At 37.1% G+C, this 24276-nt stretch overlaps 1 pseudogene across 1 annotated transcript; it reads right to left on the bottom strand.

Annotated features, from left to right (window-relative positions):
* Positions 1-10654: 10654 nt before the first annotated feature.
* On the bottom strand, positions 10655-12064 carry LOC147490946 (uncharacterized; annotated as a pseudogene). The gene is made up of 2 exons (XR_015199890.1): positions 11592-12064; positions 10655-11484 (listed from the first exon to the last, which is right to left on the bottom strand). The product of XR_015199890.1 is annotated as an uncharacterized LOC147490946 (transcript).
* Between the last annotated feature and the right edge of the window lie 12212 nt (positions 12065-24276).

Genomic DNA, 24276 nt, shown 5'->3' with positions numbered 1-24276 from the left:
GCTTTGTGCCTTGGGTGAGATTGTTCTCCTCATGCTTGACTTTGTATATCCACTTATTCTTGAGAACTTTTCTCCCCGTGGGTTTCTCAACTAACTTCATAAGTGTGATTCTTATGCAAAGAATCCATCTCGCCATGCATGGCCTTCAACCATTTTTTTCTTTTGTCCGTACCTTCAAGTGCCTCTTGATAGATAGTACATAGGTTCTCCACCATCCGATAGTAGCACGTGACGTGTGGTGGATACCTGGTTGAAGCTAGTCTCTCTCTGTCGGACCTCCTTGCCCCATCTGGCGGTGCCTCGTGAGGATACACACTTCTTGCTCGGTGGTGGTTCATGCATCTCATCTGCATCTTCTATACCAATAGGTTCTATCCCATCATGAGCAATAGGATTCTCATCATGAGCTTCAAACTCATGGTTCTCTGCATTCTCAATGCCTTCTGCACGTTCCACAGTAGGAACTTCTGGTTCTGAATCAACAAGATCATTGGTGAAAGTCTGTAGCTTCTCACCCTCCTCAAAATCTGCTATGGTTTGGTCTTCTAAGAACACAACATCTCGACTTCGGATTACCTTCTTGTTAATCGGATCATAGAGTTTGTAACCAAACTTTTCATCTCCATAACCCAAAAAATGCACTTGCTTGGCTTTGTCATCAAGCTTGAATCTCTCATCCTTCTAATATGCACAAATGCCCCGCACCCAAATACCCTCAGGTATCCATAATCAACATCTCTGCCTGACCATACTCTCTCTGTATTAACTATTTGAGGCTTTGCTGGTGACAGTTGATCACATGCACGGTTTGTATGCGCATTGCTTCTACCCAAAGAGCTTCTAGGTAGCTTAGAGTGAGATAGCATGCATCTTATCCTCTCTACAATGGTACGGTTCATTCTCTCTCTTATTCCATTCTGTTGCGGTGTCTTGGGGAACGGTCCGCTTCATGACGAATCCCATGACTCGGCAATAATACTCTTCAAATGGCCCAATGTACTCACCCCCATTATCCGAAATAATACACTTCAACAACTTCCCAGCCTCTTTTCCACCATGTTTGTGTGGAATTTCTCAAACACGCCAAGTACTTCATCCTTGGTCTTCGGACTATAGGCCCATATCTTTCTTGACGATCATCAATGAATGTCAAGAAGTACGGCTCTCCCCGGTGGGACTTCACTCTCATAGGACCACATAAGTCTCCGGTGCACTAGTTCAAGGACGATGTCCTTTCTCGTGAGATTCGGGAATCTTTGGAAAGACACCCTGTGTTGCTTTCCTACCAAACAATGAGTACATGTACTTAAATGTGTACCTTTAATGTCTGGCATGGCCTTTTGCTTAGCAAGAACTTCCATCCCTTTTATACCCATGTGACACAATCTCTTGTGCCACAGTTCAGATGAAGCTTCTTCTTCGCGCGTTCGCTTCGCTTTACACAAACTAGCCTCGTGTTTTGTAAAGAGAGCAAGTTTTCTTTCCTCCTCAACAATGGAACCTCTCGCCGGTTTCCATACCCCGCTACCAAACGAGTTTACAAAGCCATCGTCATCTAATTTCCCACCCAAATTAGGGGCTTAACCGTATGTCGTGGACATGTCTTACATCCTCGAGTGTCAAGGTGTAGCCGACATTGGTTTCTACATGAACATCTCCAATGCCTATAATCTTCGAGACTCCATCGTTACCCATCCTTACTTCACCATATTCACCACAACCGTAGGTAGTGAAGAATCCCCTGCGGCGTGGCGTGATAGGATGCTCTGATCTATCACCCACTCAGATCCCGACATGAGGTACTCGCAGACAAAGACACACCACAATCGACACAATTCCCACTAGGTCATCGACTAGTCGCGGTAGTATCTCTGCACGTTTCCGTTCCCTCCGCACCATGTCTTCATGTACACGCTTATTCTTCTCATCCCTCTTCGATTTCTTACGACTCATATCCGAAGTGGCCTTTGGTGGCACAATAGTAACATTGCCTCCTTCCTTTTAGAGTTCTAGCTTCACCCCTAGATTTACTTCGCCATCACCTCTAGAACGAGATGGTTTTCTCGCTCGACCTCTCCCCCCTTTCTCGTGAAAAGGACCTCGAAAGTTAGAAGAGCCGCTTCTTGCACTCCTTCTAGTCTCCTCATTCAACAAAGACGTGGTAGCCATCTCCATGGTAACAATTCCATCCTTGGTCGCTCCATGTAGAAACCGCTAATGTCTCCCAACTTTCGGGTAGAGAGCCTAATAGAAACAAAGCCTCAACTTCGCCTCCCAAATTGATCTTCATCAAATGCATCCGATTGATGATATTCGTACTTCATTAAGATGCTTTCGGACATTGAAGAACCTTTCTTGGTACTTCCGGTTCCGCAAACTTCTTAACGACTAGCACTTTGTTTCCACCCCACTTCCTCTCATAAAGGTCTTCGAAGTTTCTTCCATAGATCGGGTCGTAGTCTCTTGGGCCACATGGTGAAAGACACCGCCGCCTATCCATTGTCGAATGTACCCAAGCTTTTCGTCAAGCTTTTTCCACTCACCTCATCATCTTTTTCGGGTTTTACTCCCTCATTCTCAATGGAAGGGCCAAGTCCTTTGCAAGATATAGCAAGTCTTCCATCTTGGCTTTCCGTGATGGTGTAGTTCTTCCTATTCGGGACTCATCATACGAAAGTGTTCACGAATGGTCCATCTCTACAAGTTATTTAACCTCAAATCTTCTCTCGTGAATTTCAAAAACACCTTCCGACCAAGATTCGGATAACACCCTAGGCTATTCTAACCAAGGCTCTGATACCACTTGTTGGGGATTACACCAATACCAATCGGTTCCCCCACTACACAGATAACTTGTATGAACACACTTCAACTCCGACAAAATCTAAATATCAACTACAACCTATACTAACATGCCCAACTCGCTAAACAACTATTAACAACAACAGATAATAATGTAAAAGCGGTTAACAACAAACCACAACACAAAGATTTACCGTGGTTCGGCCAATGATGCCTACTTCCACAAGAGCCAGTTCTTAATAAAGTGTGAAGGAAGATTACAATCTCTCCTTACAGTCTCTCACCTTACTAGATCACTCTTATCTCTTTACAGGGTGTATCTCTGTAAAGGTTCTCTCTTTGTTTTAGTCTGGATTCCAATCCTTCTGACTTGTTTGGTTCTGTTAGGTTAGGTTTTCCAAAACCTTGATTTTGGTTTTTATCTCCAAAAACCAAATTCGCGGGTACTGTAGCAAAGGCCCACGAAAATATGCTCGAGCGCTGGCGCCACTCTGGCTCTGCGAAGTCGCTACCAAGACTGGAAGAAGGGAGCTGGCGCCGCCACTTTGGCGGGTAAGCCCTATGTTCTTGGAGCTCACGGCCTGGCGCCCTCTTCTTCCTCAGGCGCCGACTTCCCGGATGTCGAGTTTGCCCGTTTCGTCGGTCTCGGTTCTCTCCTCATGTGAGGGATAACTCCAACAACACTTGAGGATTCTTGCTCGTCATTTACCAAATTACCAACTCATTTCGCCCTGGGTAGTCATACTTGTACATTTTATGATTGTTATTACTGTGATTATAGATTTTTAGCACATGATTCATGGAATGGTTTTGGATTAAGCTTAAATTGTACGCTTGTGGTGGTGTTTGTTTGTGTACGTGTATTATTATACTTTGAAGATCACTTGTATGTTTATTGTTATGTCAGAAACCGAAGAGGGGTACAAGGATTGGCTGCTGCAATCATGAAGTTTTGGGAGAAAAGTCTTATAGTTAAGAATGCCGTAATGTGGAATTGCATATATTAACAACGAGCAAATGGCATGGGACCTGAAAGCAAGTTTCATCAGCAAGCTAGGTTTCCTTTAGACCCTCAATATATTACTGGGACTCTGGGTCTGCGAGACATTTAATCATTTTTAGTATTGTTCTAAACCTCTAATTGCTCCACATCATAACCGGGGTGAGCTAAAATAGGTGTTAAACTAATTTAACTAACTATGGGATTTGCCCATAGTATGGACCATGGAGATGTAGAAAATAGCCTATATAACCATTTTAATTTGTTGAATACAAATTCAAAGATGTTATCTGCAAAAATTCAAAGAAGGGGAGAGGATAGTGTCTAAACGAATGCACATTTTGCTTGAGCTGCCCATATATACCAGGTCACAAGAACGATCCTAGTAGTTAAGTTTTTGTTGAAGCTAAGCGTATATCTATAGTGTCCGAAGATGACAAGCACCAACCTCTTTAAATATCTTTCTCTGTTAACACAGGGCAAACCCCAAATATTCAGGAAGGCGTGGGGACGTGGGGCTTGATGGTGTGATAGGAAGCACTGGAAGCATAGAAAAGTAGTAAAGGTGATTGTGATTCCAATGCAAAGATTGTTTTATTAGATCAGTAATACTGCAGCACTTTTCGAGATAGAAAGTTGTGGAATACTGATTGCGGATGAGAGTATGAGACAAATTGCGAAGTGGTAATGCAAGAGTTGTTTACCCTGGGAAAAATTACCAACGGTAGAAACTACTTGCAGATAATCTCCAAAGTCCAAACAACACGAGCTGCATTACTATGTTCCCTTCAAATGTAGAGAATAGGAGTAAGCACTAAGCAAGCATGCTCTTCTTTCACCCTCTATGTTTCCAACTAAATTGGCTGTCATTAACAAAGAAGAAAAGAAAAAAATAGACAATGAATCCTGTAGAAACTTGACTTTTCTTACTCTTTGTCATTGAAGTTATTTACATACCAGAGACAGTGGACTATCTCAAAATAATAATCCAGACTAGTATGTATCAACTCTATCTTTCATATTTGATTTTAAATATTACATAGTTTAAGGTGGGATGATCCAAGATTTCTTAGGGCATCTCCCGTTTTTATCAGGCTTTTCAAGGTTTATGCCTAATTCCCCTCCTGCAAGCTTGATATGAACCTCAAATGGATTAATGGATGAAAGATATGTAAGTTGGAGTGCCTGAAATGAAATAGAGGAGGACCGACGAGTATATGGGTTGAATTTTCTGCTTTGGGTTGATTTTAAGAATGCATTTTCTGCAAACTACAGTAACGATTTATCTTTTGGTTTTGTTTTATTTTTTATCATTGTACTGAATACAGTGGATTGTGCAGAGAAATGTCGTGGAACTAGCTTACGGAGAATTTTCAAACTGATGATAATCATGTGAACTAGATGCTACTATGCTAGCAGCTGCCATTGTTCATCTCTTATTTTTCCAGAAGCTGATCAAATGTAATAACTTATTATACCAGAAGAGGTAGTGAGGTACGCGCATCACCCCCAACACAATAATAAAATGTTAGTGGATCCATGGAATTCAAACATAAACTTTTTTTTTTTGTTTTTTGGGATACGCGGGGCCAACAAAATATGAGGAGTGGACTTGAAGTGTATCTCACAAGTAGTGCTGGAGTAACGGATTTGCAGTCATTTAGATTTCACGAACTCATAATCGTACACAATGTTTGTATTCTCGCCTGTAGGTGGAATGCTCTGTAAGGCCGAGTAACCAACAAATATCAGGCCCAAGATTCTTCCATCTCTACAAATCAAAGTCAGCTTCCACCATTGAATTAACGCATTCATCTCATTTGGGGCTTCATTAACAGAATAGCGTAGAGAATCTCCCTGTCAAACTTTATGTAATCTCTTCTTGATAAGATATCAATAAGTTCTTTCTTATTAAAAAAATAAATTAACAGATTAGCATATAGTGATCAGAGTCTGACCAGACATAGGTGAAAATCCTACATTATATGGTTATACTTCACGGAAATAAATTGGAAGATCCTAGGACCAAAATTTACAATTCTAGTAGTTCAAAACTATATACCATGGGCATTGGAAATCTCTAGTTAATAAGACAGTATGCGCTTTTTATATCAAGAGAAGGAAGAAACTATTTATATGCATTGGTACCAGCTGATCCTTCTTCTTCCTTGTACCAAAGAGCAAGTGCCTATTACGGAGAGGTTATTAGAGCATTTCCAGTGCAAGTGCGGCTTTGAGGGGAAATAGTAACTTGTCAGGACCCTTATGAGTCAAAAACAATAGCCCAATGCAAATGCAAGGGGGACAATAAGAGTAGTTTTTCACTAAGTTACAATGAGGGTAGCACTTGCTACTGAGATAGTTGCCGACTTGTGATCTTTGGACGGAATTTTTTATTGTCTCAATGCGTTTTTTCGTTTTTTTTTTTTCAAACATGATGTTTCATTACGTCCTCCGCAAGTTTTTTTTAATTTTTTTTTTTTTTTTTTTTGGGACGGATTTTTTCGATATTTTTCATTTTTCACATTCAAGACGAGGAATAAAACATTTAAAATCCTAAATTTTAAAGTCACATTTGCATTGGACAACTCCTAGTAGCTTCTCACCAAGAAAGTAACTATGAAAGAAAATAGTCCTATGTGGTGCCTATGTGAAGGTAACAAGTTGCTACTTGCATTGGGAATGCTCTTACTCGCACCAAGGAGGCAAGGACTCCAAGGAGTAAGTAGCTAACCGGGAGACGAATCTGATATTAGAAGGACCAACTGGTTGTAGAGTAAGATTCGATATTTTGCCTGAGTGCAATTTTCACCACAAAAATGAAGGGCATTTCGAGTGTGCCTTCTTAGCTCTTACTAGTAATTCCAATATTTTTCATTTGTTTGTAAGACCTTAACTTGGAGCTGAAAAGTGTGGCTGAAAGGCGATCATCAAGTTTGTTTCTAGATGTATGAGTTGGTCAGTGAAAATATTACAAGAAATGAGGCTCAATCTCTTGGTTCCAAACCGGTTGAGTATAATCTCTCTCCTATCGGCCCATACCACATAACCTCCCTATTATTTAATTAGGTCTCATTAAATAATCTCCCTATTTTTCAAAAACGAGATAAAATCCGGTCTGTTTTTTATTTTCCATTTTATCTTATTTTTTTTTTTACCCTTTTGAGATTGAAAATTTTCTAACACCTGACCCATAATATATATAAATGTATTTTTATATAGTCATATATATATATATATATATATATATATATATATATATATATAGTCATTGGAGTTATGAAAACTTAAATTTACATAGTAATTTTTGAGATTGAAAATTTTCCGACACCTAGTCATATATATGTAAAACTATATTTACATAGTCATTGACGCTATGAAAACTTAAATTTACATAGTAACTTTTGAGATTGAAAATTTCCCGACACCTAACATAATATATGTAAATGTATTTTTACATAGTCATATATATATATGTAAAACTATATTTACATATTTACTAGAGCTATAAAAACTTAAATTTACATAGTAACTTGATTTATGAAAATTTAAAATTAAAAGAGTGTGTTTACAAGTCTGCAAATAAATAAGAAACTATGTATAATAAATTGTTTTCACATAGCATTTCTTTGAAATTGACCAATCTAACATCTGACAGAACGAACTCATGTAATTTTATACGGCCTGTTAAAATGTATTTTTACACAATAGATTACTATAGCTGATATCCGATAGAATTGATCTATATAAATTTAAATTTACACAGTAACTTAACCTATGAAAAGTTATATTTTCATAAAGAAAACAGATCGATCATAACCTATGCAAAATTATTTTTTCACGATATATATTTCTTAAACAGAACAAACCCAACTGTTTTACCAACTGAAAAACCAACTAAAAAGATAAAATATATTCCCATTACATCATCTACCAACAACACATTAAGCCAAATTAGCCTTTTTACATTCATAATTCTAACAAATGTAGTTATTACATCAAAGATCTAACAAATCCACCAAGAGTTGATTAAACAAAAATCAACTCATCATTTCTTGTATTCTTCTTTTGGATCACATGTTTTTTGTTGGGATATGGTCAACTTTAAGTATTTTCTCAAAATCTTCTACAAAACCAAGCGTAGGTAATGTGGAAGCTCTAAAGGTCTTGTACGACTTATGCTCGTTTATATTCTGTTACAATGAGAGAAAACCAATTAATAATAAAGATTATCTATGCAAACTTTAAAATGCATAAATAAATTACCATGCAAATTTAAAAGGGTAGAGTAAAACTATTATGCAAATTTAAGAATGCAGAGTAAAATTACAATACGTACTATACAAATCTAAGATTGCAGAGTAAAACTACAACACAAACATGAAAATGTGAAGTAAAACTACTACGCAAATTTAAGAATGCATAGTAAAACTATTACACAAATTTAAAAGAATATAGAGTAAAACTATTACCACACATTACATAAACATAAAAAAAACATAGTAAAAATACTACGCAAATTTACGAATGCAGAGTAAAAACTACTACTTAAAATATAAAATGCATACTAAAACTACTACATACACAAATATAAAATGCATAATAAATCTAAACTTGAAATTGCAAAACTATGAAAACTATAAAATCTGAGTAAAATCACTAAACAAATGTAAATTCATATTTACAAACTAACTCACATATGAAAATTCGTTTTAATTTTTCATACAAATTTATAAAAATATGATTAAATGTTGAAGATTCTCACCAGATTTGGTTTGTTCACCATAGTTTTTGTGTTAAGTATGGAGCCTGATCACCATGTGGTTAGTTCAAAATCGGAATTAAAAACGTGGACCCGCCAGTACTACTTCTCCAAAACGATGATGAACAAGTAAATTTGGAAACCAATTACTACTTTGGTTTTGGAAACCAATTACTACTTTGGTTCTTCACGTTCTCTACAAATACCTCAAGGTATTTGATAATTAATAAGACATAACTAAGAGAGCTCATAGTGTACGGGGCGCGTAGCGAGTATATTATTAGAGCAATAATTAATGTAAGACAATAGCCAAATTCGTGAGTGCATTATGATAGTGTAATAGCATAAATTTGTGAGTGCCAAAAGTGTGTGCGTGTGAGAGAGAGATTGGTGTTTGTGTGAGGCTCGTGACATTGTAAACAACTCTTTGATTATAGTGGATTTTGGTGTATTTGTGGACGTAGGCAATTGTCAAACCACGTAAGTTCATTGTGTTCGTTTATTCTTTGTTTTTTCATTATTGTTTTAGTGGTTGTATTTGTGTTATTGTTTTGTCAGTGATTTCAAGATCTTGAGGATAATTGTCGTTAGTCGGGATTGGTGTGATCTCTAATTCCTAACATTTTGGAGCAGCCATCTTTTCAATTTTATCTCCATCTCTTCTATAATTTAAATGTTTGATTTTTTATTTTTTTTAGATTTTCAATTTTTTCGAAATTGTAAATCGAGTTATTCATTTTCTCTGTTGTTGCTTTCATATTTTTTGTTGATGATTCGTCCACTTTATTCTCCTGTACTATGTGAATTTAGACTTGTAGGAGAAGATATTTTAGATATAAAAAGCTAGAGAGAAAGAAGTGAGAAGGAAGAGAGAAAATAAAAAAAGAAGAGAGAAAATAAAATGATTCACGGGTCTTAAGTGGGGATATTTTTGTCAGTTTTCTATTTTCTAAAAAGGAGGAAGGTTTTGTGAGTTGATGCGATTTGAAGGAGTTTTAATGGACCAGATTGGTAACCAGAGAAATTAAACTCAAATCCTGAAAAATATTATGCCATGTGAGTGGGCCAGAATTTCTAATTCTGAACAAGGGACCAGCTGATCCCAGTTTCCATTTGGGAGAGAGGAATACTGTGAAGTGTACTGAATACTGTTGGAGAAAAGTAAGAGGGAAAAAGAGGGAATAGGAAGAGGAAGCAAAAGGCAGAAGAAAGAGGAAAGATGTCAGTATGGGTGTATTATGAGTATTGGGAAGCATTCATCATCAACTCCATTGCTTTCAAAGAACCCAATCAGATCAGACAAAAGCTTCCGCAAGTAAAGAAACTGATTTTGAATTTAAAGCAAACCAGGAATCTCCAGTCCACAGTCACCCAACCCAGCCCATCATTCTTTCACAAATGGAATCATTACTCATTTACTAAGACAGCTAACCAAAACTATCAAAACATAACAGAAAACAACACTTTATAATTATAACTTCAAACAGAAATACAACTACAGAACTACTGTCATCGAAAAAAAAAAAAACTACTCATTAGTTCAACAAATCTTCACTCAAGAATAATGTGAGGGTGGTGTGTTTTTTTGTGGAACTTCAGTTAGCATTTTCACGTTTCCTGTCCCACGACAAATACTGCACCCTGACATTTTTAAAAAAAGAAAAATAGAGAATGAAAGTAGTTTCTGTTGCATTAGTACAACTTAATTGAATCCCGGCCAATGTCTTTATAATGTGAGGTTTTTCATTTTCCTAAATGGAGAATAATTATCAACTTTTTCATATTGGACTTGTGAGAGTGGAACAATACTCATTTAGTATGCCAACTGATAAAGAAGGCAAGAATATGGAAAAGGTCAATGAAAAGTAAAAAAGAGAGTAGAAGAGAAAATACTTCAGTTGATAAAGAGATTTTCTGTACCATTCTAATTTAACTTTTTAGCTTGTTACTACTTTTTAGAACAAAATCTCTCAAATATCTCGAACTTTTCTTTGATATTAAACTTGTGAGGAACACAAGAAGCATCTTCTCCTTTTTTTGTAATGTTACTTTTTTACTTGGCCGTTCTTACTATTGAAGCTTCCATCAGATATTATTATTTTTATTTATTCTTCCTCAACTTGATCATAGTCAACTCCATTCTTCATCCTTTTGTTGTGTTCTTGAACAAAAAGCCCTCTTTCAAATTCTTTAAATTTTTGTAGCTTAACTGCAAAACAAAGAGAACGCAAGAACAAAAACAAAAGAAATAAAACAAGTTACAAAAAGGGTACATATATCACCACCTAACAACCCCTTGTTTCCAAACTCTACCTATGACTACATATATCTAAGAGTTTCTTCCTTCCTTCAACAATTTCATCAAAAAAGTCATCAAGTTGTCCAACAATACTTTCTGTTCCAGATTTCAATACACCAAAATAGTTTTTCAAGTTATCAATCCTCTCTCTAATTCCTTCATCTTCAAATTCAGTACTCCCCTGACTTGAACATGTTCTCTCCAACTCTGCTCTTAGTTCCTCCATAGCACTCTTTACCCTTTTAAACTCATATAGAAGAGTTCCTGGGCGCCCATCAATCCTATTGATTTCTGCAGCTACCCTTTTGCTGTAATCTTGATGTTGATACCATAAAAGATGATCCAAACAACAAGCAGCCATCATATCCACCGCGGCGAAAAGCTCGAATCAGGCCAATAGTAGACCAAACCATATAGCAAGATCATTAGTAGAAATGAGCTTACATTCCTCATTGCATAAAGAACACCTCTAAAGCCATTGAATCCATTGAGTTTGGACTCTAGGGAGACCTTTTCGTCGAATCGAAGTGAAAGTAGTTGGACTCTATTTTCCATTAAAGCCTTGTTCTCCTCTTCCAATCCCATAGAGTGCCTTCTGCAACCGGAAATTGCGCGAATCATCTGCATCAAGAACTAAAAAAAATTAATGAATCAAATTCAGTTCCATATTTTAATAGAAATTCAAGACATTTAGGATCATAACTACAATACAATGGAACTCAACTTACCTGTCTATATTGATGGGGGTTCGGATTGCGGTGACCGTCTAAAGAAGAGGCGACATCCACACCGGTCGAATAGTAATTCTCCATGCCAGAGATACCTGACTTGATCACAAGGCAAGCCTCCCAGAGCCTAGAACTCTCATCCATGTATTCATCTAGCCATTTCTCTCCAATAGGTAGGTGAAGTTTTTGGACAAGAATAGTTAGTTGGGAATGAAAAGATCTAAGAAGTGTTAAAACCCTTTGGAGGAATTGAATTGACATGAAGTTAGTAGAAAGAAACAAGCATTCAAGATCATCAATTCCTCTAGTGAGAAAGGAATAAAAACCATTGACAGAAGAAGTTGATGAAGGATCCATGCCTTGGGAAAGTTCAAAAGGAAAAGATGGTATTCAAGAATGAATGAAAAGATCATAAAGAGGAAGATATTTAAATTGAAAGTAGAACTAGGAGAAGTTAGAAGAAGTTAGAAGAAGAATGAAATGACTTATAAGCTCAGGATTTTATGGTGTAAATAATGGTTGGGAGCAATGATGAGTGTTTCCTCTAGAGGGGAAAGGATGATTGGGAATCTGCCATTTTCATTGTTTAATGGGGAGAAAGGCAATGAAAGGAAAGAAAGAAAAGAGCAGAAAAAGGGGTGTACAATTAAAGAAATTTCAAAAGAAAATAAAATTTGTATATGAGTATGTATTTGATCATTTCTATCTGTTCTATAAAATTTTCCTTGGAAGAGGTCTCTTTCAAGGACAGATATATATGTTTTTGTAGAACTAACTTTGTAGTAACTACGAGTTCGTAACTTTGTATCTCAATATAAACAAATACTTTCTTCTTAGTTCTTAGTTCTTGTGCTTATTAATCTTGTTTATTTTGGTTACTAAAAGTTTGACTGCTTTGTTTTGACTGACATTCTTCTTCTTCTGTTCTTCTTAAACTTTTGGTATGAGTGCCTCATTCCCTTCTTTTTCTTCCTCGAGCAACTGAATTGGCTTCTTTAGATTTCCCCTTTTTCATATTTAAATTTGCTACAAGTTCATTCTTTATTGTTTTATGGGAATGTATGATGGGGTTCCTTGTATTTAGATTTTGTATCTTTTACCAAGTAAAATTTCTTCTTTTTATGCTGCATTTCAGTTGTTTAAGTGTATCTATTTTGAGGGACAAAATCTTGAGTTCATGGCACCTCGAAGACAGTATTTTCCATATGTAACTTAACATACAAGTGTGTTTGTTTTCCTCAAGTTAAAACAAACATGCATTAATCAGTTTTAATTTTTCGAAATCATATAATTAAAATACTGCATGCTTGATCCTTATGTATTTTGTTTTTTTTTTTGGGTAGAAATAATTGTATTGAGTTCACATAGCATGATTTACTCTTCTGAATGCTCAACAGTCAACAACTCAACACACCTAAAGACCATCCAACATTCATGATCCCGCCCGTACATGCATTATCCTACGCGTACATATTGATTATGGGAATCCTCATTAGGAAGACGTGAGAGAATATGTGAACAATGGAATTGGGATGATCACTAAGATGAGTTGTTATCCAATTCTTTTGGTGCTCATCAAAATTATACCATCGTTCCTACACGGGCTCTACGGTTTCGTGAAGGAACAACTTTGTAGTTTAATGTACATTCATAATTAAAGACATCTACATATATGTATATTTTTTTTTATTCGATTTTTTTAGGGACGCAGTGCAGGGTAAGTAAGATTAGGCAGGATTAGCAAACTATATTCAAATACAACTAGTCTCCTGACGAAATTTATACAGTTCAAGTGAGTGAGTGATTGGCGGAGATTTTTTTAAAAACAAAATAGCTATCACACATGCAATCTCTCTATCACAAGAATACACATTTGAGCAATGTTTTTCGATTTCTCAAACATCTAAGAAGAAAATGCTCTGCTTAACTCTGTAATTCTGGATCAAGTAAAGCTATTCTCATACTATCTGCATGAGCAGTTAATCAATAATATTTTTTGAAAATAAACATGTGATGACTTGTATATCATGAATTTGAGGAGTATGAGTGCATGACTGCAACAATTCAACCGAGTCAGCCCGCTCTAGACTCTCAATGGGCTAGTGCTAGACATTGCAATGCAGATTCCTATGAAATGGCTTCACATTTCACTTTATTAATAATGTATTTACGTTTTTTGGTTACTGGATTTCTACATGTCGACTTGGGGGGACTATAATCTCATTATTTTAATATTTTCAAGATTTCTGTTTGTTGAGTACTCGTGGGTTTTGAAGACCGGGACACTTGAGAGGATGTTGGTCTTTTGAGATGTCATTGAAAGTGACTGGGGTAACATAATTTTATGTTACTCCAGAAAAACAAATTTACATTACCATCTCTAACTTTAGAGATCTCAAGTTCTTTACTGTGAAATATCAATATAGGCAATCATTCTGCTAACTCTTTAAGTTTACACACCTAAAGTGTGAACTATCAATATATTGTAATCATGCTATAGTAGGTCATGAAATTCGAACAACGTAACAATAGAATTGGTTGAAAACAAGTTAGATCGATGGGTAATTTGTGTTGTTCTAAACTGGTTTTTTGGGTGAATTATTTCTTGTATCATAACAGGGGGTCGCATCATAGCTAGGGCCATCTAGCTGGTAATAATTAGTAAGTGATGGAACATAATATTGGTGGCATGAGTCATGGCTCATTGGCTCAGATCTTTTCTTCTGTTTACCTTAAGTAGAAGCATTTCCTTCTTCAAATAGTTCCAGGGACCAACATAAAATACACCCAAGCTTCACTTTTCTTAGATACATAGACTTCCTCATTCCCAGAGCAAACAAACAGACTTTTAAAATCAAAAACTTTGCCAAGAAAATTGGTTGAGGTTAAATTATAACTATGGTGTGGTTGAGTTGTTGTCTGGTCATGTTTGGTATCCAATTTGACATTTAGTTTTTCTTACTTTTTTGTTTTTATTTTTTTCGATTTTTTTGGGTGAAGTTTAACTAGACTATATATCTACTTTCTTTATTCTCCAAGGTATAGGCCCTTCCCTTCTGTATGATTTCATCATGGAATTCAAGCTCATTTTGAGTCTCAGCTAGCCCGAAAACTGGTTGAGACCTTGAATAGATGGAATCAATCGCAGCTAACGAGCACGACTTTGAATTGTCCAATGTCTTGCTCCTGCTCAAGAAGCGCGTGCATGTCATGTTCATTGGTCATGATATGTAAGTATGTAACCAAATAATAACCAATAACTTGAAAAATGAATGGACTAGGATCATTGTTTAAGACGATACAAGCCGCCTAATCGCTTTACATCGTAACATTCTAGTGTGTGGACATTTGTAGTACCGTAGAGTTCCTTTAGAGGCAATATGTTACCATTCTTCTTTATTTATGATCCTTGATTGCTGGACACAACTGGATGGATGGTCCAGAGTAGAGTCTCATTCTCAGCAAATTAAAGAAAAGAAGAAACGAAATAATAGCAATGAACAAAGCATATCCAGTCAGTTCACTGAGTCAGAATGCTGATAGCCTGATATTGTTAATCTTGAAAAGTAGTTTCACCATATTAATTCAATTGAATTGCCTTTTACGGGACCACTGACACTCCATTTCATTCTTAAATTAAAGCACTTCTTTAAATGAAAGATGGAGATGGAATTAAACACCTAATTACTTTAACAAAAATATTCTCGTTCAAAATGTTCCAGTAGTACCTAAATATAGTACCTAAATATTCTCTCTCAGCGGCTCATGCCCGTAGGCATTACCTAGCCACCTTAATTGGATCACATGCCATAGCAATTTGTACTTAACTTTGATGTTCTTTCCCTCAATTCACATTAATATCCCAGAAGCTAATTAGTTTGGATATTATGTAATAAGGGTGATGCGAGTAGTTTAAGTAAGAAGGATTGTTAGCAGTTGAACTTTGAGGCATCATCGAGCACTCAAGCCCATGATAAAAAGGTTTAAAGGAGCAAAAGATATGATGTTCATGGTTGTAACTTGTAAGATTTTACAAAAAGGAATGAAATGAGTGAATGTACAAAAGAAGAAAACTTTGATCAGGTAATTGAATTTGTAAGCAAATTAGTTTACAATTTACATTCTTTAGATTAGCAATCGGTCCTGAACTTTTCATCATTTTATTTGCTGTTGTAGAGATTTTCTCTTTTTGAGTTTGTAGCTTAGGTAGAGTGGGAGTGCCACAAATTAAAGCGCCTAACATGAAGATTAACATTAACAAGATCAGCAGGCCGGCGCAGCAGCATCCCAAGTTGGAGGATTCCATAACTAGAGCAGGACTATGTTGCTCGTTAGCATTGCTGTCATCTTGGCCAAACGAAATGTTGGTGTAGATTAAGGAAAACTGTTTTATGTTTACAATCTGTCATATATGGATAGATGGACAACCAACTCATAAATATGCGCATGGATCAACAAGCAACTAAACTACTTCAAATGTTTTCTCTAGCCATATACATCCTTGTAGAGGGGCCTTTCAAGTCACATCTTAAGCTGTCCATTGCAAGTTAAAGCTGTTGAAATTAATTGTTGTTCACTCAAACTCTTGATGTAATCAAGGTTTTGGGCTTCAACAACTAATTACCTAGACTTGATTTCCTAATTTGATTCTGCCTGATTTAAAGAAATATTTCGTATTATTTCTGAAATATAAGGGTATAAAGTTTAGAAAAAGTAATAAGTATTTCACTAATATTGCAATGCAAATGCTAACTAGTAGGGGTGGGCAATGGGCCGGGTCGGGCTAGCCCAGCCCTAAACATTTAAAAGTCCTTTAGATATTAAGGCCGGGTCAGCCCGGCCCTAAAGTCAGCATAGGGTCGGGTCGGGCTGGGTCACAAGTCTAAATATCAAGTCCTGACCCTACTATAAGCCCTTTTTAAAGGCTTTAGGGTCGGGTTTTAGGGTCGAGCCTATATATTTTCTTCGTTTTACAAATGTCATTTTTCAGACAAAGGTTGTTTTTTTTTGTTTCTATGTTACAAATGTCTGTTATGTATTTCGCTTTAATGGTGTGGACGGAAACCTTTAGTTCTAGAGTTGATTTGGATGTGAATAAAAATATAATTTATAAGAAATAAGTGGGAAAATAAATTGAGAATAATAAGTTCTAGACTTTGATTTGATGATCAAAGGAATAAAGTCTTATTTTTTTATTAGGCTAGTGCTCATTATTCTTCATGGCTACTAGATAGGTTGACAAATTTTTGTTATATAAAACAAGTTATTGGAAGTACCTTTGGGTGTAAGTGATAAATTACAAAAACAACAATGTTATTTTAATTTAAAATATTTAACAAAAATTTGGACAATTATGAATTTCAGATTATAGTAAAAATATAAAACTATAACTAGGGCTTAGTTAGGGCTTAATTAGGGTCGGGCCTATGTTTGAGAACTTAGCCCAAATATTAGAAGGCCTTAGGGTCGGTCGGCCCCGCCCTCTAACTCTGTGAGGGCTTTAGTTGTGAGGGCTTTATATGGCTTAGGGTCGTCGGTCGGGGCGGGTTAGGTCGTTAGGGCCAAATTCCCACCCCTACTAACTAGCTTAGTTTATAAAGTTGCCAAATCGGTATAGTTGTCGGCATGGACGGGCCGGAGTTCTAAAACTTGCCAACGCCCTTACCTACCCACTCATAATTTATAAGATGCAAAGAATATAAGAAAATAGCAATGACTTAAAACTTTACGGTAAATAAAAACTTCTCTAAACTCGTCTCATTAAGAGCATTTCCAATGCAAATGACTATTATTCACCTCCATCGTGAGACAATATTTCCTCTATTTTCCACCGTTTTGGTGAAAAACAAGATGAAGTCTTGAATGCAAAGGTTAATATTAATTTCGGACGGGATTCCGTCTAAACGTAAAAATTGAAAAAATGCTCCAGACAGAATGAAACATCCTGTCTGAAATTAAAAAAAAAAACGAAAAAAAGTCGAAAAATCATGCGAGACGGAATGAAACATTCCGTCCGGAAAAAAAACCCATTTTTTTAAAAAAAAAACACACGAGACGGAATCCAACATCCCGTCCGAAGTTCACAACTCAACCACTATCTCAATTGAAGGTTTCACCTTTGTTTTGACTTGGGAAAATAGTCACCACCATATTTACTTTTGCATTGGGCAAAGTGTCACAGCCCGATTTTCTAAACAATTAAAAATAATGAATATTTGAAATATAAATATCTCAAACATCACTATGTTCAATTGTCTAAAAACTCAGGCTATGACGGGGTGGATACAACACATGTCAAAACCTAAAACCCACATCACAACCGGATCAACTTAACAACAAAAATCTCCAAATTCCTCAACTATCACTTTATTAAAAACTTTTTTCCATCCCAATACAAACATAAACAAACTTTAAGAATAACAATTTCCAACATCGTATTCTCATGTCATATAAAAATGTAACCTACGTTATTACATCATTCCAAAAGATCAGACCTAATAAACTAAACTCCCATACTGCTCCAGACGAGAATTCAAATCACACGCCGCGGTTCCACTGCCTTCCACCTGGGAACACACCCACGTTGCCAAAACAAAGCAAACATGGGTCAGCAAAATTAAATTTGCTGGTATGAGTAGACTAACCACATATAAACATTATCATACTTTAATTATTTAAGCAATCACTTTATATTATCCCATAACCTAATCATTCACAGCTTGGAAGACAGGTAGTTCCGTCATTTTAACCGGCATAATTTCTTCCCAAGCAAGACTTCCATTATATTAACTCATTCAAATAACTCGTTTTAATATCTAAATCATTTAATTAAAACTTACCGATATCCACTGCTATATAAGGGTAGGATCAAAGGCTCCCCTCCTGACAAAATGTTATTAAGTCCAACCCTCCCGCAAAAGAAAGTTAGAACTTCTATATAACCTTTGTAAATATTATATTAGGCATTCAAAAGAAAACCCAAACACTCACATAATCAAATTAATACCACTAACCCAAGGCTTAATATCTTAGTTCCTCTCTAGGGCAAATCCAAACAATCACGGTCATTCATGACACATTCAATGAATACCCGGTCATTCATGGCACATTCAATGAATACCCCATATAACGCTTAACGGGCCATTTATGGCACATTCAATAAATGCCCACCTAACATATGATATCAACAAATAAAAAACTCGATTCCAAAACTTTAGGCGTGGAGAGTTCTAAAAGAGTCTTGTAAATTTATTTACGCGTTATTGAACTTTTATTTTATATATCATTTCGTAGAACTTAACGAATGAGTATCTTGATTCCTGTATTTTCGATTTACGCGTTATTAATTTCAGGGATGTCTTAGTGTCATAACGTTGCATATCATAAAATACTGCAAAATCACATATTAGTTAATACACATACACACGTATATATAGAGGTCTTAGCCTAAAGTCAAGTATGCTAATAGCTAGCCCTAGACCTATCTTAATAACCCAAATCATAATCCGAGTTAAAAGGTCAAATTGGGTCAATTGGTCAAAGTCAACCCTGGTCAACATTCAACTCTGGTCAAAGTCAATCCTGGTCAAAGTCAAAGTCAACCATCATGGTCAAAGTCAAACTGTCGTTTCCATGTTCAACAGGTTCGGGGTCATAGCCATGGTTCATGGCTAAGGTCAAAATGCATGGCTCATGGGCTCATGACGAAAAGTAATGGTGCGGACCCAACAAAGCCAAGCCCAAACCTTAGAACCCGAAAAGTCTAAAACCAACTTATTTATTCCACCTGACCCAATTGGATCTATATTAAGTCCTATGGACTGGCCCTAAGCAATATTAGAAACTAGCCCAAAACACAACTGAGTTCGGCCCGAAAATTTAACTGAAACCGGCCCAACAAAACAATCTAAGTTCTGGCCCAAAGACTTAAAAGAAAATGGACCAAACCAACTAAACAAGTTAGGCCCCAACCAAAACTAAAACATTTCGGCCCAACTAACCAACCCAAAGCCCAACAATCTAAACCGCCCAAGCCCAAACCGATACGCTTCTTCTTCCCACCATTCTCTTCCTCCGACCACCCAAAACCGACCACCACACTCCTCCACACGACCACCCCTTTCAAGCCCACGGTTTTGAACCCCTTACAAACCCATACAACTTTAACAAAACCACAAATTCTAATATCGAGAAATCAACCTCTTCCTCAAACTAGATTTACAATTTCGACCGCCATTAATGGCTTTTCCAAGCTCTTACACCCCCCACCCAAGTCTAACATTTAATTCGACATCACTACCCAACCTCAAACCAACAAAAAAATCAAAACACAACTCATCAAGCCACTCATGGCGGCGTTAGCCATTAACGCTTCTCAAGCTCCAACAAAGACACTCCAAATTTCCATCTCGACGTCCCCAACATCAAACCACAATACAACAGGTTTAACATCACAAGATAAAACCATAGTTTAAACAAATTAAAGGATTTCGCTCCCCTTTTGTTTCTTTCCTGGCGACGCCATTAGCGCCTGTTCAAAGCTTGAACAGAGCTTCGACTGCCCAAGCCGCAACAGTTCAACAAAGAGTATTGACACCAATATCAATGTCGACAGTATATAGACATAGTATCCCAGTTCGACAGTTTAACCAATTTTTTTAACAAAGTTTCGATAGTTCTATATCAAATCCGAGTTTCACTAGAGTTTTAACAACTCGACAACACGACGTCGAATAAAAACAATCTAATGAACAGTATACAAAACAGAAATATTAGATAGTATACACCGATATATGAAAACTATACATCCGGTGAAATAGCAAAATAGCTACTCACCTTTAGCGCGCTCCGACTATCAACTAGCTATCAGGAAAAACTTCCTTTCCTTCCTTCAGTAAAACTCCCATTTTTTTTTAAAAACCCTCACTGTGTTTTTTTTTTCCCAAAAACTCTACGTGAGAAAACTCCCCGAAAAACAAGGACAACCCTTATCTATTAGTTACGGGACTCTTATCCTTAACTGATAGTTATCATATATTATTTTATATATTATTCATTATTATTATTATTATGAAAATAAGAGAACTAAAACACGGGGTGTTATACAAAGGTTTTGAACAAAAAGGAGGTGAATAAAGTCCCAAACCCACCATATCCACCTGCATTAGGAATGCTCTAATTGGTGAAGTCCTTTGTATAGAAAAAGACGTTTTTTTCATTTTGGTGTGAAGGGCGCGACCCGTGCTCATGCCTTTGGCGATCACCAGGTCCTTAAGCGCGACCCATGCTCCACTTTGCCTGGTCGAGGGCGCGACCCGGGATCCACCGTTTTTCAGCACGAATTTTGATTTTTTTGGAAGTTTTATGAAATAGTATAAATATAGGTTTTTTCTGTATAAACCTAATTTAACCAAAAGATAGAAAGAGAGAGATTGTAAGAGAGAAATTCTTAGTGAGTTGAGTGTTCATTCTTTGTGAGTGAATTGAGAGCTCTTGTAATATGTTACTTCGGACATCTAGTAAAGCTTGGATCTCGCCAGTGTGGACGTAAGCAAATTGCCGAACCACGATATATCCTTGTCTTGTGGTTGGTTCTTCTTTAGCATTAATTGTTTTACTTTATATGCTTGTGTGTTTGACATTAAGAAGTGTTGAGAATACTTTGGAGGGTGTTGAAGTCTTGTCTAGTGTGTAGGATCGATCCTTGTGTAGGATTGATCTATTTGTTGTGGGTAACGTTGTTTCCGTATTGTTTTATTCTCAACAATTAGTATCAGAGCGAGGTATACTACCTAGGATTTTGAGTTTTGGTAAAGAACCATAGTGCTTAAAATTTGTGTAAACAAGGTGTTCGATAAAATTTCTAAGTGAGATATTTTTTTGGGTTATTGTGTGTGACTTGAAAAAGGGCTCCCAAGATGTCAAATGCTAGACTTAAAGTAGAGAAGTTCGATAAAGAAGCAAAATAAAAGATGCCAGGGATGATGTCGAATGAGATGACTTTCACAAGCAAGTGGAAGGATAGTTCGAAGAAGCCTTTAAAACATGTACGGTGCTACATGACTTCCACAAGCTACAATTGCAAAGAAAAGGGGCATTATCTATGTGATTGCCCTAGCCCAAAAAAAAAATAACAAAATGAGTGGTAAGTTTGAGAATGAGGATGTTAGTTAAGCAAGTTTTGCTTCCGGCTTCGATGGGGATGATGTAAGTCTTTCGGTGTCTACACAAGACGACCACATGACCGATACGTGGATTTTTGATTCCGGGTGTTCCTACCACATGTGTCCAAATAGGAAGTGGTTTGCTACCTATGAGAACTTGAGTGGAGGTTCCGTTTTGATGGGTAATGATGTTGCTTGTAAGATGGTAGAAATTGGAACTATACGGGTCAAGATGTATGATGGTGTAGTGAGGACTTTAACCAATGTGAGGCATGTTCCTGAGTTAAAGAAGAACTTTATTTCTCTTGGTACCTTGGATTCCAAATGCCACAATTTTGTGGGAAATGGTGGAGTTCTAAAGATCCTTAGTGGCTCTTTAGTCATTATGAAGGGTCAAAGACTTGAAAACTTGTATACTTTGTTGGGTAATATAGTGATAGGCTTATGTAGCGTGGATACATGTGGTGATGATTCCGAAAGTGCACAAAATTGTGGCATATCCTTGGGCATATGAGCCAAAAGGGATTGTCTGAGTTGTGCAAGCGAGGGCTACTGAAAGACTTGGAAAAACCAAGTATGGAATTCTGCGAGCATTGTGTTTATGGCAAGCAGTGCAGAGTCAAGTTTGGTACACGCAAGCACAAGACGATAGGTATCTTGGATTATGTGCATACAGATGTTTGGGGACCTTCTAAAGTGGCTTCTAAGGGAGGTAACTGGTATTATGTCTTCTTCATTGATGATTATACATGCTATGTGTGGGTATATATTGTTTCGACCAAATATGATCAAAACACTAAGTGATGACGAAAGAGGTGAATAACGTAGAAGAGTAGTGAGGAAAGTGATGGTGATTGAGAGAATGATGAGACTGTACCTTTCGGTTGTCTACATACCCAAATTATCGATGGGATCAAGTCTCAAGAACGTAGTTCTGAATGAAAAATAGTTTGGTATTTATATAGGTAAAGTAGAGAGTCCTTGTAGCTCAAGTAATCTTGTAGCTTAAGTAATTATGATATACTATAACTTTCAACTGATAATTATCTCTTTGATAAGAAACGAATCTGGACATAAATCAACGTACATTAGTGGCAAGCCATGTGGCTAAGGTTCAGCCTTAGCCACATGAGTTAATGGGCATGTACATTGATCCATGATATTGCGAATTGGGCTTTAGCCCTGTCGATTAACCGAATAAAGTGGAGACTCCAACCAATGGACGTTTGCCACGTAGGTGGGGGTCGAAACATATATCTTGAAGTCCAAGGATGAAGTTTTCGAGACTTTTAAAAAGTGGAAGGCAAGGGTTGAGAATCGCACAGATAAGAAGGTAAAGACACTACGGTCTGACAATGGTACTAAGTATACATATGGGTCTTTCCAAGAGTTTTGTGCGCAACAGGAAATTGCCAGACACTGGACAGTGAGGAGCACGCCACAACAGAATGGGTTAGCAGAAAGAATGAATCGCACGTTGCTTGAGAAAGCTAGGTGTTTGCTTTCCAATGCCAATCTTGGCAAAAGAGTTCCGGCGCGATCACATTGGCCATGGCGTGTTACTTGTATAATAGATCACCAGTTCCGGCGATAGACTGCAAAACACCTTATGAGGTATAGACAGGGAAACCAGCTGATTATGGTACTTTGCGCGTGTTTGGATCTAATGCTTACTACCACATGAAGGATAGTAAGCTTGATTCTAAAGCTAAGAAAGTAATATTCTTGGGCTATGCATAGGGAGGAAAGGGATACGGATTGTGGTGTCTAGAGAACCACAAGTTCCTGGTCAGCAGTGAGGTTACCTTTGATGAGACTTCGGTGCTACATCTTAGCAGGCCGGAGAAGGCTGGAAATAGTGGTGATTCTATAGAATCTCAAGTGATTGAGATAGAAGCGTCTGAGGATGTTAAAAAGAGTTAGGTTCTTAGTGAAAGAACTATTCAACAAGAAGTAAAGTTACAACAACCTAAGCAGCAAGCTTTGGCTAGATCAAAGCCAAAGAGAAGTGTGAAACAAGTTATGAAGTATGGGCATGATAAGCCAGTGAAGCATTATGGTCAATCGAACTCGGTTGCCTACGCACTGAATATTGAAGATGATGAGCCAGATAGCTTCAAGGAAGCTGTTAGAGATGCTCATTACAGAGATTGGTCGGTGGATATATAGAAAATGGTGGAGGCTCGTGACAAGTTTTGTACTTAGGAATTTGTTTCATTGCCTACGGGCAAAAGGGCTTTGGGTTGTAGAAAGTTCTCTATGGAGTTGAGTTCCAACATTGGTTGGAGGTACTCCACAAATGGTGGAGGCTCATGCATTATTGATTGATGCCTTTCGTAGGCATGGCCCTTTGTGGGCGTGATTGCTCTTTGTGAGCATGACTCTCTGTGATGACACTCTTTGTGGGTGGCTCTTTGTGAGCTAGAAACTCTTTGTGTGTGGCTCTTCGTGAGCATGACACTCTTTGTGGGCATGGCCCTTCGGGGCGGATGACTGCGAGTTTCCGGATAGATGTGTTCTTG

This window comes from Coptis chinensis, chromosome 6 (genome assembly GCF_015680905.1).
Source record: "Coptis chinensis isolate HL-2020 chromosome 6, ASM1568090v1, whole genome shotgun sequence".
In the NCBI taxonomy this organism is placed as follows: domain Eukaryota; kingdom Viridiplantae; phylum Streptophyta; class Magnoliopsida; order Ranunculales; family Ranunculaceae; genus Coptis; species Coptis chinensis.
The sequence above is the reverse complement of the archived record's forward strand: the minus strand, read 5'-3'. Positions and strand labels throughout refer to the sequence as shown.